General features: G+C 44.2%; 1 non-coding gene across 1 annotated transcript; it reads right to left on the bottom strand.

Annotated features, from left to right (window-relative positions):
* Positions 1 to 7,038: 7,038 nt before the first annotated feature.
* Positions 7,039 to 7,142, bottom strand: LOC128572217 (small nucleolar RNA U13). The gene has a single exon (XR_008376121.1). It is a non-coding gene; the product is annotated as a small nucleolar RNA U13 (small nucleolar RNA).
* Positions 7,143 to 16,814: the final 9,672 nt, after the last annotated feature.

Here is a 16,814-nt window from a genome sequence, read left to right as displayed (position 1 = left end):
CATTTCCTTTGAGATATGTGATTCTACCATTAGAGATGCAGCACATATCCTGAGAGGCTGGCTGATTGTGGGTTTTTATCTTTTAATTCACAGGTTCTGGATAAGGAGGTGGGAAGTAGCTGGGTGATATGCTGCCAAACAGGCTGGGCTTGCTGGGCTACACCATAAAATGCCAGGCTTTGAACAAAGGAGAACCATCCTCTTACTCCAGGAGCTGGTTAGCACATCCCCTAATCATTTTAGAGGAGCATTGCCAAAGGAACATGTTTATTAAGGAATCATGTTCCTCCTAAAAATACAAGACCTAAGGGGTGTGTTAGGTCAGTGGCTGTGGCTCAGTGGGTAGGGCGCCGACCCCATATACTGAGGGTGGCAGGTTTGAACCCATCCCCAACCAAACTGCAACAAAAAATAGCCAGGCATTGTGGCAAGCGCCTGTAGTCCCAGCTACTGGGGAAGCTGAGTTGGAGGTTGCTGTGAGCTGTGACACACGGCCCTCTACCGAGGGCGATAAAGTGAAACTCTGTCTCTAAAAAAGAAAAGAAAAGACCTAAGGAAGATACTGTTAAACCCAAGAGTCAATTTTTATTTATTTTATTTTTTTTTTATTAAATCATAGCTGTGTACATTAATGTGATCATGGGACACCATACCCTAGTTTCATAGACTGTTTGACACATTTTCATCATACTGGTTAACATAGCCTTCTTCCTGGCATTTTCTTAGTTATTGTGCTAAGACATTTACATTCCACATTTAGTAAGTTTCACATATATCCTTGTAAGATGCACCGCAGGTGTAATCCCACCAATCCCCCTCCCTCTGTCCACATCCACCTCTCTCCCCACCCTTTCTCCCTTCCCCCTATTCTTAGGTTGTAACTGGGTTATAGCTTTCATGTGAAAGCCATAAATTAGTTTCATAGTAGGGCTAAGTGCTTTGGATACTTTTTCTTCCATTCTTGGGATACTTTACTAAAAAGAATATGCTCCAGCTCCATCCATATAAACATGAAAGAGGTAAAGTCTCCATCTTTCTTTAAGGCTGCATAATATTCCATGGTATACATGTACCACAATTTATTAATCCATTCATGGATCGATGGGCACTTGGGCTTTTTCCATGACTTAGCAATTATGAATAGGGCTGCAATAAACATTCTGGTACAAACATCTTTCTTGTGATGTGATTTTTGGTCCAAGAGTCAATTTTTAGACCTCATCTTATTTGACTTATCAGAAGTATTTGACATAGTTGCTCATTTCTTCCTTCAAAGTCATTCACACTACTAGCTTTTTCCTAGCACATTGATTATTCCAATACTTTTTAGCTCTTTTATTCTTTTTTTTTTTTTTTTTGTAGAGACAGAGTCTCACTTTATGCCCCTCGGTAGAGTGCCATGGCCTCACATAGCTCACAGCAATCTCCAACTCCTGGGCTTAAGCGATTCTCTTGCCTCAGCCTCCCAAGTAGCTGGGACTACAGGCGCCTGCCACAATGCCCGGCTATTTTTTGGTTGCAGTTTGGCCAGGGCCAGGTTTGAACCCGCCACCCTCAGTATATGGGGCTGGCGCCCTACCGACTGAGCTCTTTTATTCTTATTTCCCCAAACTTTTCTCCATGGCACATAGCTTAACTAACACTCCATGTTCTTTTTTTTTTTTTTTTTTTTTTAATTTCAACTTGCTTGTTCATTCTTCTTCGTTTGAAGTACTTTTTGTTGTTGTTGTTGTTCATTTTCTTCTTTTTTTAAATGTTGTTCCTCTGCCAATGCTCTGTCCCATTGCCTTGTCCCATTGCCTCCCCCGTAGCTGGGATTACAGAAGCCCACCACAACGTCTGGCTGTTTTTGATGTTAGTAGAGATGGGGTCTTACTCTGGCTCACTGCTGTTCATACTGGTCTCGAACCTCTGAGCTCAGGTAATCCACCTGCCTCGGCCTCCCACAGCGCTGGGACTACAGGCGTGAGCCACCACGCCCAGCCAGCACTCCATATTATACTTAACACATATAGTTCATTATTTTATTTTATTTTATTTATTTTTTTGAGACAGAGTCTCAATCTATTGCCCTGGGTAGAGTGCTATGGCATCATAGTTCACAGCAACCTCCAACTCATGGGGTTAAGGCAGTGGTTCTCAACCTTCCTAATGCTGTGATGTATTTTTATTATTACCAAGGGGTTTCAACCACAGGTTGAGAACCGCTGGCTTAAGGGATCTTCTTGCCTCAGGCTCCTGAGTAGCTGGGGCTGTCGGTGCCTGCCACAATGCCAAGCTAGTTTTTCTATTTTTAGTAAAGACAAGGTCTGTTTTTGCTCAAGCTGGTCTCAAACTCCTGAGCTCAGGTGATCCACCCGCTTCAGCCTCCCAGAGTACTAAGATTATAAGCATGAGCCGCTATGCCTGGCCCCGTGGTTCATTCTTTACCTCCATGGAAGCTCTGAGCGAGGCAGAGATTTTTTTTTTTTTTGAGACAGAGTCTCAAGCTGTCATCCTGGGTAGAGTGCTGTGGCATCACAGCTCAAAGCAACCTCAAACTCTTGGGCTTAAGAAATTCTCTTGCCTTATCCTCCCAAGTAACTGGGATTACAGGTGCCCACCACAACACTTGGCTAATTTTTTGGTTGTAGTTTTCATTGCTGTTTGGCGGGCCCAGGCTACATTTGAACCCGCCAGCTCTGGTGTATGTGGCTGGCACCTTAGCCACTTGAGGCACAGGCACCGAGCCAGAGATTTTTTTTTTGTCTTATTTATTGCTATATCCCTAATGCCTTGGTCATGCGTTCAATGTGTCAGTGTCCAGCTAAAGACCCCAAGAACATATTGGTAGTTGAACAAGTTAGGTTTTGGCTTGTTACAATGAGGGAGATTACACAACCAAGGGAAACCATGGAACAACTTGGGAAGAGGATTTGGGCTTAGGATAGGAGATTTAGGGGATGTTTCAAGGAAGTGGGTTTGCTCTGGATTTGATGCTATCAAAAATATAGGAATAATAGAAATATAGGAATAATTCTCTATAGGATTTTTTTTTTTTGAGACAGAGTCTCAAGATGTCACCCTGGGTAGAGTGCTATAGCGTCATAGCTCACGGCAACCTCCAACTCTTGGGCTTAAGCAATTCTCTTGCCTCAGACTCCCAAGTAGCTGGGACCACAGGCGCATGCCACAGTGCCCAGCTATTTTTTTTTTGTTGTTGTTACCATTGTTTTAGCTGGCCCAGGCCAGGTCTGAACCCCCCAGCCTCAGTGTATGTGCCCAGTGATATCTTAATGAGCTTTATATGGAAGGAGGGAAGAGTAGAGTAAACTTTACCTAGCATATAATAGGTAAAGAAGCAGCAATTAATGTTAGCAGAGAGAAGGGTTTATTTATGGTTTACACAGTGACCTTGGTGTTTTTTTTTTCTTCTGTGCTTAGATAAGATTTATGGAGTGGTCTTATTTTTTTTTTAATCTCACTTTACCAAGATCATACAGTAGCCTGTTCTAATGTATTATAGGTATTCCATGAGGTTGTGTACGTTCTCAGAAACAGACCATCTGTGATGTCAGCCAAGCTCCTAATACTACAGAGGGGCTAGTCAATAGAACAGGCCAGTTTCCCATGTCAGTGGTGACTCCTCTCCCTTTCAAGTATATATTTGTTAATTAATTGAGTGAATCTCGTGGTGGTCTTCATATATCTGAAGGGCTATAATGTGAATGTAAAATAAGAATTCAGAGAGTAGAAATCGGATAATGAATAGAGTCAGAGAGTGAGCAAGCTTCAGCTCACCATAAAACTTTAATAGGGGCTTGGTATGCGTAGCTCAGTGAGTAGGGCACCAGCCACAAGGCCCAGGGCTGCTAAACAACAATGACAACTCCAACCAAAAAATAACCTGATGTGGCGGACACCTGTAGTCCCAGCCACTTGGGAGGCTGAGGCAAGAGAATCACTTAAGCACAAGAGTTGGAGGTTGCTGTGAGCTGTGACGCCACCACACTCTACCCAGGGCAAAATAGTGAGACTCTGTCTCAAAAAAAAAGAAGGATGGTGCCTGTGGCTCAGTGAGTAGGGCTCTGGCCCCATATACCAAGGGTGGTGGGTTCAAACCCGGTGCCGGCCAAACTGCAACAAAAAATATCCAGGTGTTGTGGTGGGTGCCTGTAGTCCCAGCTACTCGGGAGGCTGAGGCAAGACAATCGCCTAAGCCCAGGAATTGGAGGTTGCTGTGAACTGTGACAACACAGCACTCTACTGAGGGTGACAAAGTGAGACTCTGTCTCTAAAAAAAACTTTAACAAGGGCTGTGCAGGGTGACTCATGCCTGTAATCCTAGCATGAGAGGCCAAGGCAAGACCCCATCTCTACTAAAAATAGAAAAAATAGCTGGGCATTGTGGTGGGGGCCTACTTGGGAGGCTGAGGCAAAAGGATCACTTAAGCTCAAGAGTTTGAGGTTGCTGTGAGCTGTGACACCACAGCATTTCCAGGTTGACAGAGTGAGATTCTGTCTCAGAATAAAAAGAAGGAAAGAAACTTTAACAAAATGAGGCCCTCTACAGAGAGATGAGTGTCAATTACTTGAGTTTTTAACAGAAGCTGAAGGGATAAAGGACTGGACTATTTTAGAAGGGATTAAAGTTGGGTGGCGCCTGTAGCTCAAGGCGTAGGGTGCCAGCCCCATATACCAGAGGTGGTGGGTTCAAACCCGGCCCCAGCCACAAACAGCAAAAAAAAAAAAAAGAAGGGATTAAAGTACCTCATAGAATAGCCGGGCCTTGTGGCGGGTGCCTGTAGTCCCAGTTACTCGGGAGGCTGAGGCAAGAGAATCGCCTAAGCCCAGGAGTTGGAGGTTGCTGTGAGCTGTGTGATGCCACGGCACTCTACCAAGGGCAATAAAGTGAGACACTGTCTCCACACACACACACACACACACACACACACACACAAAAGCAGCACATAGAGGGCTGGATCTCAGATTTCTTAAAAGTTCTGTGAAGATCTACCAAAGTTCACCTGGCCTTCCAGAGCTCTTGCTATGAAGTTCCCACTCAGAATCAGACACTAGTTACACTAAGATGAAGAACAAGCTATCTGGGCCCTTAAGGATTTCACAGACTAGAAACAAAGACAGACATGAAAGCAAATCTCCACATTGCATTTCTCCAGGGCAGTTTTTAAAAAGTAGTTTTTGGTGGCACCCATAGCTCAGTGGGTAGGGTGCCGACCATATACACCCAGGCTGGCGGGTTCAAATCCAGCCCCGGGCCTGCTAAACAACAGTGACAACTACAACAACAAAATAGCCCGGCATCGTGCTGGGCACCTGTAGTCCCAGCTACTGGGAAGGCTGAGGCAAGAGAATCGCTTAAGCCTAAGCGTTTGAGGTTGCTGTGAGCTGTGACAACTCCACGGCAGTCTACCAAGGGTGACATAGTGAGACTCTTATCGCCAAAAGAAAAAGCAGTTTCACTGGGGCTAATTTTGCCCCCCATGGACATGCAGCAATATCTGGAGACATATTTTGTAGTCACAGGGAGTGAAGGAGTTTGCTAGTCACAGCCTAGGCCTTCACAGGGTTAATACCATCAATATCACTGTCTTCCACCTCTGCATCTTGACCCATCTTACACCTTCCACCTCCTAGGTGGAGGTCAGGATGCTGTTAAGTGTCATGTAATGTATAGGCCAACTTCCCACATGAATGAATTATCGCTCTCAAAATGTGAACACAAGTTGAAGGTTCCTTTTTTTTTTCTTTTTTTGGAGACAGAGTCTCACTCAGTCGCCCTGGGTTGAGTGCTATGCCATCATAGCTCACAGCAACCTCAAACTCTTGTGCTCAAGTGATTCTCTTGCCTCGGCCTCCCAAGTAGCCGGAACTATAGGCACCCACCTGTTTTTAGAGATGAGGTCTCCCTCTTGCTCAGGCTCGCCTTAAACTCCTGCGCTCAAGCAATCTGCCCACCTTGGCCTCCTAGAGTGCTAGGATTACAGGCATAAGCCACTGTGTCTGGCCAAGTTGAAGGTTCCTAATCAAAAATCCCAAATTCAAAATGCTACAGAATCTGAAACTTACTGATTTCCAACAGTATGCAACAAGTGGAAAATTCCACACCTGACTTCACTTGATGGGGCGCAGTCAAAATTCAGGCACATAATACATAATTAATTCAGTGTCCACAAGGGAAAAAAGATTTTCTCAGTCCCCTTCCACTGTAATATAACTTTTCCATGCATGCTAGATAGATATGTCATATTTTTTACTGTTACATCCTCAAGTGTGAATAAATGTGAGAAACCCAAACATAAAATTTTTACATAAATCTGCATATAAATTCAATGATATAAATTCAGAGTCATGAATGACGGTGATGCCAAACAACCACACTTGTCCACACGAGAGGCTGAGAAAGTGACACCTTTGCTTTCTGGTGGTTCATAGTACAAAAACTTTGTTTAATCCACAAAGCTATTTAAACTAGTATATAATTTCACCACTATTTCCAGAACTTTTTTTCATCTCAAGCAAAAACTCTGTACCCATTGAACAGTAACTCACTATTCCCCTCTCCCACCCAATAATTGGAAACCTTTATTCTACTCTCTGTCTTTATGGATTTGTCTATCCTAGGTACCTCATATAAGTGGAATCATACAATATTTGCCCTTTTGTGCCTGGCTTATTTCAGTTCGCACGATATTTTCAAGATTCACCTATGTTGTGACATGTATCAGAACTTCATTCCTTTTTATGGCTAAATAAATATAAATACCCAACAGCTAAACAACATGCGTCGGTTAATGATGGGGATAGGTTCTGAGAAAATGGTCAACACACAATTTTGTTGTTGTGTAACCATTATAGACTATACTTACACAAACCTAGACGGTAGATCCTACTACCTATCTAGGCTGTGTGGTACATAGCCCATGGCTCCTAGGCTACAAACCTATATAGCATGTCGCTGTACTGAATGCTGTAGGCAACTGTAAGACACTGGTATTTGTATATTTATTTATTTATTTTTTTTTTTTTCCAAGTTCATGTCAGACGGGTAATGTGCCGACGTCGTAACAAGATTTGTGGGAGGCACATCTCACGCATGCGCATGAAAACCCAATCATCACTCTTATGAACTACAAAAGGATCGAAATTCTTTTTTTTTTTTTTTGCAGTTTCTGGCTGGGGCTGGGTTTGAACCCACCACCTCCGGCATATGGGGCTGGCGCCCTACCCCTTTGAGCCACAGGCGCCACCCTGGTATTTGTATATTTAAACATAAGAAAGGTACAATAAAAGTACAGTATACATAATAAAAGATAAAAAATGGTATACCTGTATGGGTAACATACCATGAATGAAGCTCGCAAGACTGGAAGCAGCTTTGGGTGAGTGAACAAGAGAGTGGTAAATGAATGTAAAGGCCTAGAACATTACTGTATATGATTGGAGACTTTTTAAACACTGTGCACTAAGGCCACGTTACAGTTGTAGGGGAATATTTTTCTTTCTACAATAATAAATTAACCAGAGCTTGCTAAAACTTTCTTACTTTATAAACTTTTTTTTTTTTTTTTTGTAGAGACAGAGTCTCACACTATTGCCCTCGATAGAGTGCCGTGGCCTCACACAGCTCACAGCAACCTCCAACTCCTGGCCTTAGGCGATTCTCTTGCCTCAGCCTCCTAAGTAGCTGGGACTACAGGCGTGCTCCACAACGCCTGGCTATTTTGTGTTGCAGTTTTGGGCAGGGCCAGGTTTGAACCTGCCACCCTCAGTATATGGGGCCAGTGCCCTACTCATTGAGCCACAGGCGCCACCCACTTTATAAACTTTTAAATAATTTTTAAATTTTGGAATCTTTTGTATTAATTAACACTTAGCTTAAAACACATTGTATAGCTGTACAAAAAATACTTTCTTTATATCCTTATTGTGTAAGTTTTCTTCTATTAGAAATTTGTTATTGTTATTTATTTATTTATTTATTTATTTATTTATGTTTGAGATAAGAGTCTCCAGCTGTCACCTGGGTAGTGTGCCATGGCGTCATGGCTCACAGCAACCCAACTCTTGGGCTCAAGCAAAACTCCTGCCTCAGTTTTTCTGTTTTTAGTAGAGACGGGGTCTTGCTTTTGCTCAGGCTGGCCTCGAACTCATGAGTTCAAGCAATCCACCCATCTTGGCCTCCCACAGTGCTAGGATTACAGGCATGAGCCACCACACCCAGCCTGTTTGTTATTGTTAAAGACAGACACAAAACCATTAGGCTGGCTCAGTGCCCATAGCACAGTGGTAAGGTGCCAGCCACGTACACCAAGGGTGGCAGGTTCACACCCGGCCCAGGCCAGCTAAACAAATGCAACCAAAAAATAGCTGGGCGTTGTGGTGGGCGCCTGTAGTCCCAGCTACTTGGGAGGCTGAGGCAAGAGAATCGCATAAGCCCAAGAGTTTGAGGTTGCTGTGAGCTGTGACGCTGCAGCACTCTACCAAGGGCAACATAAAGAAACTCTATCTCAAAAAAAAAAAAAACATTAGGCTGGGAGGCTGACTGGTGTGGCTCATGCTTGTAATCCTCAGGTGGATTGCCTGAGCTCACAGTTTCGAGACCAGCCTGAGCCAGAGCAAGACCTCATCTCTAAAAATAGCTGGATGTTGTGGCAGGCACCTGTACTCCAAGCTACTTGGGAGGCTGAGGCAAAAAAAATCACTTGAACCCAAGAGTTTGAGGTTGCTGTAAGCTATGATGCCACAGCACTGTACTGAGTGTGACAAAGTGAGACTCTATCTCAAAAAAAAAAAAAAACATTGGGTGGGGTGTGGTGGGTCACATTGTAGTCTCTGTTACTCAGGAAGCTGAGGCAGGAGTATTTCTTTAGCCTGGGAATTTGAGATTGCAATGAGCTATAATGATGCCACTACACTCTAGCCCAAGCGACAGAGTGAGACCAGTTTCTAAAACAAAAACAGGCTCGGCGCCTGTGGCTCAAGCGGCTAAGGCGCCAGTCACATATACCTGAGCTGGCGGGTTCAAATCCAGCCTGGGCCCGCCAAACAACAGTGACTGCTGCAACCAAAAAATAGCCAGGCATTGTGGCGGGTGCCTGTAGTCCCAGCTACTTGGGAGGTGGAGGCAGGAGAATCGCTTGAGCCCAGGAGTTGCATGGAGGTTGCTGTGAGCTGTGATGCCATAGCACTCTACCCAGGGCAACAGCTTGAGGCTCTGTCTCAAACACACACACACACACTAGCCTAGGCCCCACCAAGGTTAAGATCAACAGTATCACTGTCTTCTACCCCTGCATCTTGTCCCACGGGAAGATCTTCAGGGGCAATAAATAACACACACAGAGTTGTCATACGCTATGACAATGCCTTTTTCTAATACCTCCTTGTTAATAAAAGACCATGAGGTTAGCAGAGGAAAGGCAAAGAAGAGCTTTATTTTGTAAAAATAAATAATATATAGCTTGGGAGACACAGCCTCCAATGTAAAATTAAAGCACACTCCAGAGGAAAAGGGGATGTGGCTTACATAGAGAAAGGTCCTGCTCAAGTCCTCCATCAGGTCTACATGCGCAAATAAAGAATTAAATTCATTTGGTGCTGATTGGTTGAAAACAGCTGAGTCCCAGTTGGGTAGTTTTCAAGCCTAAACCAGAAGTTTCTATTGGATACTCCTCCCAGGCAGCTGATGTGAGGAATTTTCTGGCCCACTCCAGATACATCAGCCATCCTAGCTCAGAGATACAGGCAGGATGTTTACCTGCAGCTGCCCTGTTTGGGAACAAAGGGAGTGTGACCACCCTTCTTTCACTCACCAAGGGCACTAGCTTAGTTTCATTTCACATCCTTGAAGGACCTGCCTGAGGTTGCTTTACAGTTAACTTGTTTTTTGTGTAAGTATAAGAAATACATTCTAAAATAATGATTAAGGGCGGTACCTGTCGCTCAGTGAGTAGGGTGCCGGCCCCATATACCGAGGGTGGTAGGTTCCAACCCAGCCCTGGACAAACTGCAACAAAAAAATAGCCGGGCATTCTGCTGGGTGCCTGTAGTCCCAGCTACTTGGGAGGCTGAAGCAAGAAAATCGCTTAAACCCAAGAGTTTGAGGTTGCTGGGAGCTGTGACACCATAGCACTCTATCCAGGGCAACAGCTTGAGACTGTCTCAAAAAAACCCAAAATAAATAAAATAAAATAATGATTAAAAGTATAGTACGGGGCGGCGCCTGTGGCTCAGTGAGTAGGGCGCCGGCCCCATATGCCGAGGGTGGCGGGTTCAAACCCAGCCCCGGCCAAACTGCAACAACAAAAAAAAATAGCCGGGCGTTGTGGTGGGCGCCTGTAGTCCCAGCTGCTCAGGAGGCTGAGGCAAGAGAATCGCTTAAGCCCAGGAGCTGGAGGTTGCTGTGAGCTGTGTGAGGCCACGGCACTCTTCTGAGGGCCATAAAGTGAGACTCTGTCTCTACAAAAAAAAAAAAAAAAAAAGTATAGTACGGTAAGGGGCGGCGCCTGTGGCTCAAAGGAGTAGGGCACCAGCCCCATATACCAGAGGTGGTGGGTTCAATCCCGGCCCCAGCCAAAACCTGCAAAAAAAAAAAGTATAGTACAGTAAATATATAAGCCAGTAACAGTGGTTTATGACTATTATCAATTATTATGTACTATACTACATCACTATACATACTAGACTTTTATAGGACTAGCAGTGCATGAGTAATGGGTTGTGCTACTACAATGATGTGACAGTTAGACATCACCAGGTAGCAGGACGTTTTTAGCTCCACATTATAATCTTTTTTTTTTTTGAGACAAAGTCTCACTTTGTTAGCCATGGTAGAGTGCCAGGGCATCATAGCTCACAGCAACCTCCAAATCTTGGGCTTAAGTGATTCTTTTGCTTCAGCCTCCCCAGTAGCTGGACTACAGGTGCCTGCCACAACACCTGGCTATTTTTAGAAACAAAGTCTTGCTCTGGCTCAGGCTCTGCCACCTCGGCCTCCCAGAGTGCTAGGATTATAGGCATGAGCCACCACGCCCGGCCCCTCCATTATAATCTTATGTAATCTGTCGCTGACTGAAATGTTATGCAGTGCATGCTTCTATATATCACATTTTGTTTATCTATCCTTGTATTAGTTCAAACCAAATTTTAAAAGAAAGTTCTTCATTTTGGTGGTGGAGGAGGTTAGAGTGCTGTAGGAAGAGTGCTGTACATGTTTAATGAATAGAAGGCAGTGGTAAATGGAATAGTATAGGATTGTGGAAATAGAGACATTTGGCACTTCTGGACATTCAAGAATATACTGGCAATGGACCTGCAGGGAATGGCAGACTGCATTCCTATGAGTCTTGTATACCGTACTAAAATATGGTCTTACATGCAAAGAGGAGCCAGCTGAGGTCTCCCCCTTTCCCAGTCAAAATATATTTATTGGGGTGGCACCTGTGGCTCAGTGAATAGGGCACCGGCCCCATATACTGAGGGTGGTGAGTTCAAACCCAGCCCTGGCCAAACTGCAAAAAAAAAAAAAAAATATATATATATATATATATTTTTTTTTTTTTTTTTTTTTTTGGAGACAGAGTCTCACTTTGTCGCCCTCAGTAGAGTGCTGTGGCATCACAGCTCCCAGCAACCTCCGGCTCTTGGGTTTAGGCAATTCTCTTGCCTCAGCCTCCTGAGTAGCTGGGACTACAGGCACCCGCCACAACGCCTGGCTATTTTTTTGTCGCAGTTTGGCCGGGACCAGGTTCAAACCCGCCACCAGGTTCAAACCCGCCACCCTCGGTATATGGGACTGGCACCCTACTCACTGAGCCACAGTTGCCTCCCTCAAAATATATTTATTATATTCACGTTTTATAACTATTACATGCTTTTGATAAAAAAAATCAAACCATACTGATATACATGGAAAGAAGAAATTACCTGCATTCTTACCCATAGAGTTAACCATTATTAAAAGTCTGATGTAGACTTGGCACCTGTAGCACAGTGGTTATGGTGCCAGCCACATACCCCAAGCCTGGAGGGTTCAAACTTGGCCCAGGCCAGCTAAAATAATAATGACAACTGCAACAGAAAATAGCTGGGTATTGTGGCAGATGCCTGTAGTCTCAGCTACTTAGTAGGCTGAGGCAAGAGAATCACTTAAGCCCAAGTGTTTGAGGTTGCTATGAGCTGTGACACCACAGCACTGTACTGAGGGTGACATAGTGAGACTCTGTCTCAAAAAAAAAAAAAAAGTCTGATGTAGACTGGGTATGGTAGTTTAGGATTCCTTGAGGTCAGGAGTTTGAGACTAGCCTGAGCAAGAACTGAACTTTTTCCGTTCTTTTTTTTTGGAGACAGAGTCTAACTATGTCACCCTTAGTAGAGTGCCGTGTGTCACAGCTCACAGCAACCTCAAACTCCTGGACTTAAGCGATTCTCTTGCCTCAGCCACCCAAGTAACTGGGACTACAGGTGCCCACCACAATGCTCGGCTATTTTTTGGTTGTAGTTGTTATTGTTGCTTGGCAGGCCCAGGCTGGGTTCAAACCCACCAACCTCGGGATATGTGGCTGGCACACTAGCCACTAAGCTACAGGCACTGAGCCACTTTTCTTTTTTCTTTCTTTTTTTTTTTTTGACCCCATCTCTTCTAAAAAAAAAAAATTAGCTGAGTGTGGCAGTGCACACCTATAGTCCTAGCTGTTTGGGAGGCTGAAGCAGGAAGATAGCTTGAGCCCAGGAGTTCAAGGTTGCAGTGAGGTACGATGATGCCACTGCACTCTAGCTGGGGAATGATTGGGACTCTGTCTCAAAAACAAAACAAAACAAAACAACTTTAATGTATATCCTGTGTTAAAATGAACCAGCAAGAGACCACAAAAACCACATAAAGTAAAACAAAGTCAGGTTTGTTTAACTTATTGCAGCAAGAAAGAGAATACACCACAGAAGCTATGGGATATGTTGTTAAGAAGGAATTGGGATGGGCTCATTATACAATTTCAACTTGTGCAGAATGATTCTAAGATTTTAGGGATAACAGGGTCAGTTCTAGATTGGGCACTGTCAGGAGCAGGGGCAATAGTGTGATTGGGTAGATGTTTGGTAATTTTTATGTAGGAGGCCAGAGGTTAAGGTGGGGCTAGAGATGTCGTTGGTGAAGAACCTGTATTCATTCATCTTAGTATAAGGAGGAGATAGTCACAATTTTAATGGTTTCAGAGTGGTCTTAATTCTGTCTTGTTCCACTACAGTCACAGAATGGGCTTACCTAATTATTGTTTATATCATGTGGATATAACATATATTTCATTAGGAAGATTGCAGCCTAGCTGTCAACAACCAAAGTTATCTTCTTACTTTCTTTCTTTCTTTTTTTTTTTTTTTGAGACAGAGCCTCAAGCTATTGCCCTGGGTAGAGTGCTGTGACATCATAGCTCATAGCAACCTCAAACTCCTGGGCTCAAGTGAGTCTCCTGTCTCCGCCTCCCAAGTAGCTGGGACTACAGGCGCCCAACACAACACCCGGCTATTTTTGGGTTCCAGCCGTCATTGTTGTTTGGTGAGCCCGGGCTGGATTCGAACCTGCCAGTTCAGGTGTATGTGGCTGGTACCTTAGCCGCTTGAGCTACAGGCGCCGAGCCATCTTTTTACTTTCTTAGGACAGATAAACTTAGCCGTAGGAAGCCAGCCCCCACACAACCTGTGAGTGTCTCCAATACTTGGCAGTGATGAGAAATGAGGAAAATAAAGACAATAGAAATAGAGTATAATTTATAGAATGGGCCCAGAGGACCGACACCCTATATGCAAGAGACAGCAACAGCCTGATCCAGATGCACTCTGTTTTTATTACTTCCCTTGATCAGCAAATGGGTCTTTGTCACAACAACGACATACGCATCCTTGCAGTTTCTCATGCCCTTATTCTCCATTACCCACCCAATTACCCTTTAGCTATTTTCGTTACTTTACTTCTTAAAATACTTATCAATCACTAACAGGATTACAGAAAACAAAGGAAAAGGCTAGATATCACCCAGTTAAACCTCTGTGTTCCCGTGGGGCACATTAGTTGAAGCCCTACCCATCTCAGGAGCCATGGAGAAAAAAGCTGAATCCTCTTATCTCACACCCACAAGAACTAGTCTTTCCTGCTCAGTGAGTCAGCTGTACATGCTGTCCTACTTAATCTTAAAATGGCTTCTCAAGCCCTGTCAGGCCTCAGACAGGCCCTTACAGACCTTTTCCTGGGGTCCTTTCTGGCTTCAGCCAGGCCCTTATGGATCTTTTTCCTGAAGCCCTCCCTGATTTCAGTCAGGCTTTTGCAGGCCTTTGTCCTGAAGTTCTTTGATGTTTGTGCTGAAAGACTTGGGGCAGGACCCCCCACTCTGCCCTGAGTGATGATGACCCCAATCAACCGCAAGAGACGGCGCTTGATGCAAACAGCAAGAGGAATCTTATTCCAGCATGCTGGGGCTTGACTTGCAACTCTTTTAGGAGCCGAGGAGTCAAGCCCTGAACAGCAGTTTTTACAAGCTTATAAAGGCAAAAACCACAAAGTAGGGAGGAGTAGCAGACATAGCAGGGGCTTTAGGGAGGGGTAGCAGACATAGCAGGGGCTTTAGGGAGGGGTAGCAGACATAGCAGGGGCTTTAGGGAGGGGTAGCAGACATAGGGGCTTTTCCAGATAAGAACAACTCTGGTTCATTACTCATCTGTCTTAAGACAAGATCAGCAGTTAAACATTTGCTTAGCTTTTTTCTTTCAGAACCAGTTACCAGTTATCTGCTTCAGCTCGGGGCTATTTCCTAGGACAGTTACAAAAGGTCACATTCTTATGGTAGGGGGCGAGGGGTGCTGCTACATATCTGGTCCCCCCCCCATTTTTGGATTTGGTAGTACTTTCCTTCAGTGCCACGCTGTCTTGTGAAGCCCCTGGTATAACACGTTCTTTGTGGATGCTCATGTCCTCTCCCATTATCCTGCATACCTGACCCCGATCACAAAACTTTGTGTACAATGATTTCATTATTACATCTATCTAACTCTAACTCTGTTCCCATAATCCTAACTTCCCTAATGTTCACCCACACTCATTCTTCAGAATACATTATTCTGTGTCAGATTCATTGTCAAGGTTCCATTGATCATCAGGTTGTGCTGAGAACATCATCTGTTATTCAAGTTAGTAGTTCATATTCCTTTCCCCGCCACCCCCCCAGAGTCTCACTCTGTTTCCCAGCCTGGAGCGCCGTGGCATCATAGCTCACAGCAACCTCAAACTCTTTAAGCCATCTTCTTGCCTCAGCCTCCTGAGTAGCTGGGACTACAGGTGCCTGCCAAACACGTGGCTAGTTTTTCTAGTTTTAGTAGAGACTAGATCTCACTCTTGCTCTTGCTAGGCTGATCCCAAACTCCTGAGCTCAGGTGATTCACCTGCTTCAGCCTCCCAGACTACAAGGATTATAGGCATGAGCCACCACTCCCAGCTTCATATTCCTTTTGCTGGAAGACGAGCTGTTGAATCATCTGATCTGACAATGGCTATAAGGCAGAATTTACACGTATTGGAGTTATCAGCTACAGTACCTAAGCTCCTAATTTTTTTGTTTACTGGAACGTTTTACTAATATTAAAGGTTCCAAGGAATATATAGGGATGCAAGTATGACATTTTAATTTTAAGAGAGCACATGTTCTCTGTTGAAAGGCCAATATCATATCAACCCTTTGGCAATTTTATGCTTTTTAAGTTGGTAACAGCATTTATTTATTTATTTATTTATTTTGAGACAGAGTCTCACTTTGTTGTCCTGGGTAGAGTGCTGTGGCATCATAGCTTACAGCAACCTCAAGCTCCTGGGCTTAAGTGATTCTCTTCCCTCAGCCTCCCAAGTAGCTGGGAACTATAGGAGGCCGCCACAATGCCTGGCTAGTTTTTTTGTTTACAGGACCTGGCCATTGTTTCCTTGGCTGGCTGCAGGGACTCTTGGTTCACTGAAGATGGTTGTTATAGAAAAGTACTACACCCGGTGCCTGTAGCTCAGTGGGTAGGGTGCCTATATCTCAGTAGGTAGGGTGCTGGCCACATACACTGAGGTTGGAGGGTTTGAACCTGGCCCGGGCCAGCTAAAACAATGACAACTGCAACAACAAAAAAAATTTCTTGAGGTGGCGCCTGTGGCTCAATGAGTAGGGCGCTGGCCCCATATACCGAGCGTGGCAGGTTGGAACCGGCCCCAAACTGCAACAAAAAATAGCTGGGTGTTATGGCTGGTGCCTGTAGTCCCAGCTACTTGGGAGGCTGAGGCAAGAGAATTGCCTAAGCCCAAGAGCTGGAGGTTTCTGTGAGCTGTGACACCATGGCACTCTACTGAGGGCGACAAAGTGAGATTCTGTCTCTAAAAAAAAAAAAAAAAAAAAAATTTCTTGATCACTGTAGCTTTGAAATATATATATATATATATATATATATATTTATTTATTTATTTATTTTTATTTTTTATTTTTTGGCCAGGGCTAGGTTTGAACCCGCCACCTCCGGCATATGGGACAGGCGCCCTACTCCTTGAGCCACAGGCGCCGCCCTGAAATGTATTTTGAATTCAAAAAGTACAAGTCCTTCAATTTTGTTTTTCTTTTTTGAGATTGTTTTCGTTCTTCAAGCTTCCTTGAAATTCAACATGCATTTTAGGATCTGCTTTTCCATTTCTGAATAAAAGTATCTTAATATGAATTGTGCTGAATCTGAAGATTGCTTTGGGTAGTACTGCCATTCTAACAATATTAAGTCTTACAATCCATGGACTCAGGATGTCT

This window comes from Nycticebus coucang, chromosome 19 (assembly GCF_027406575.1).
Source record: "Nycticebus coucang isolate mNycCou1 chromosome 19, mNycCou1.pri, whole genome shotgun sequence".
NCBI classification, from domain to species: Eukaryota; Metazoa; Chordata; class Mammalia; order Primates; family Lorisidae; genus Nycticebus; species Nycticebus coucang.
Note: the sequence above shows the minus strand (reverse complement) of the source record. Positions and strands in the feature narration are given on the sequence as shown.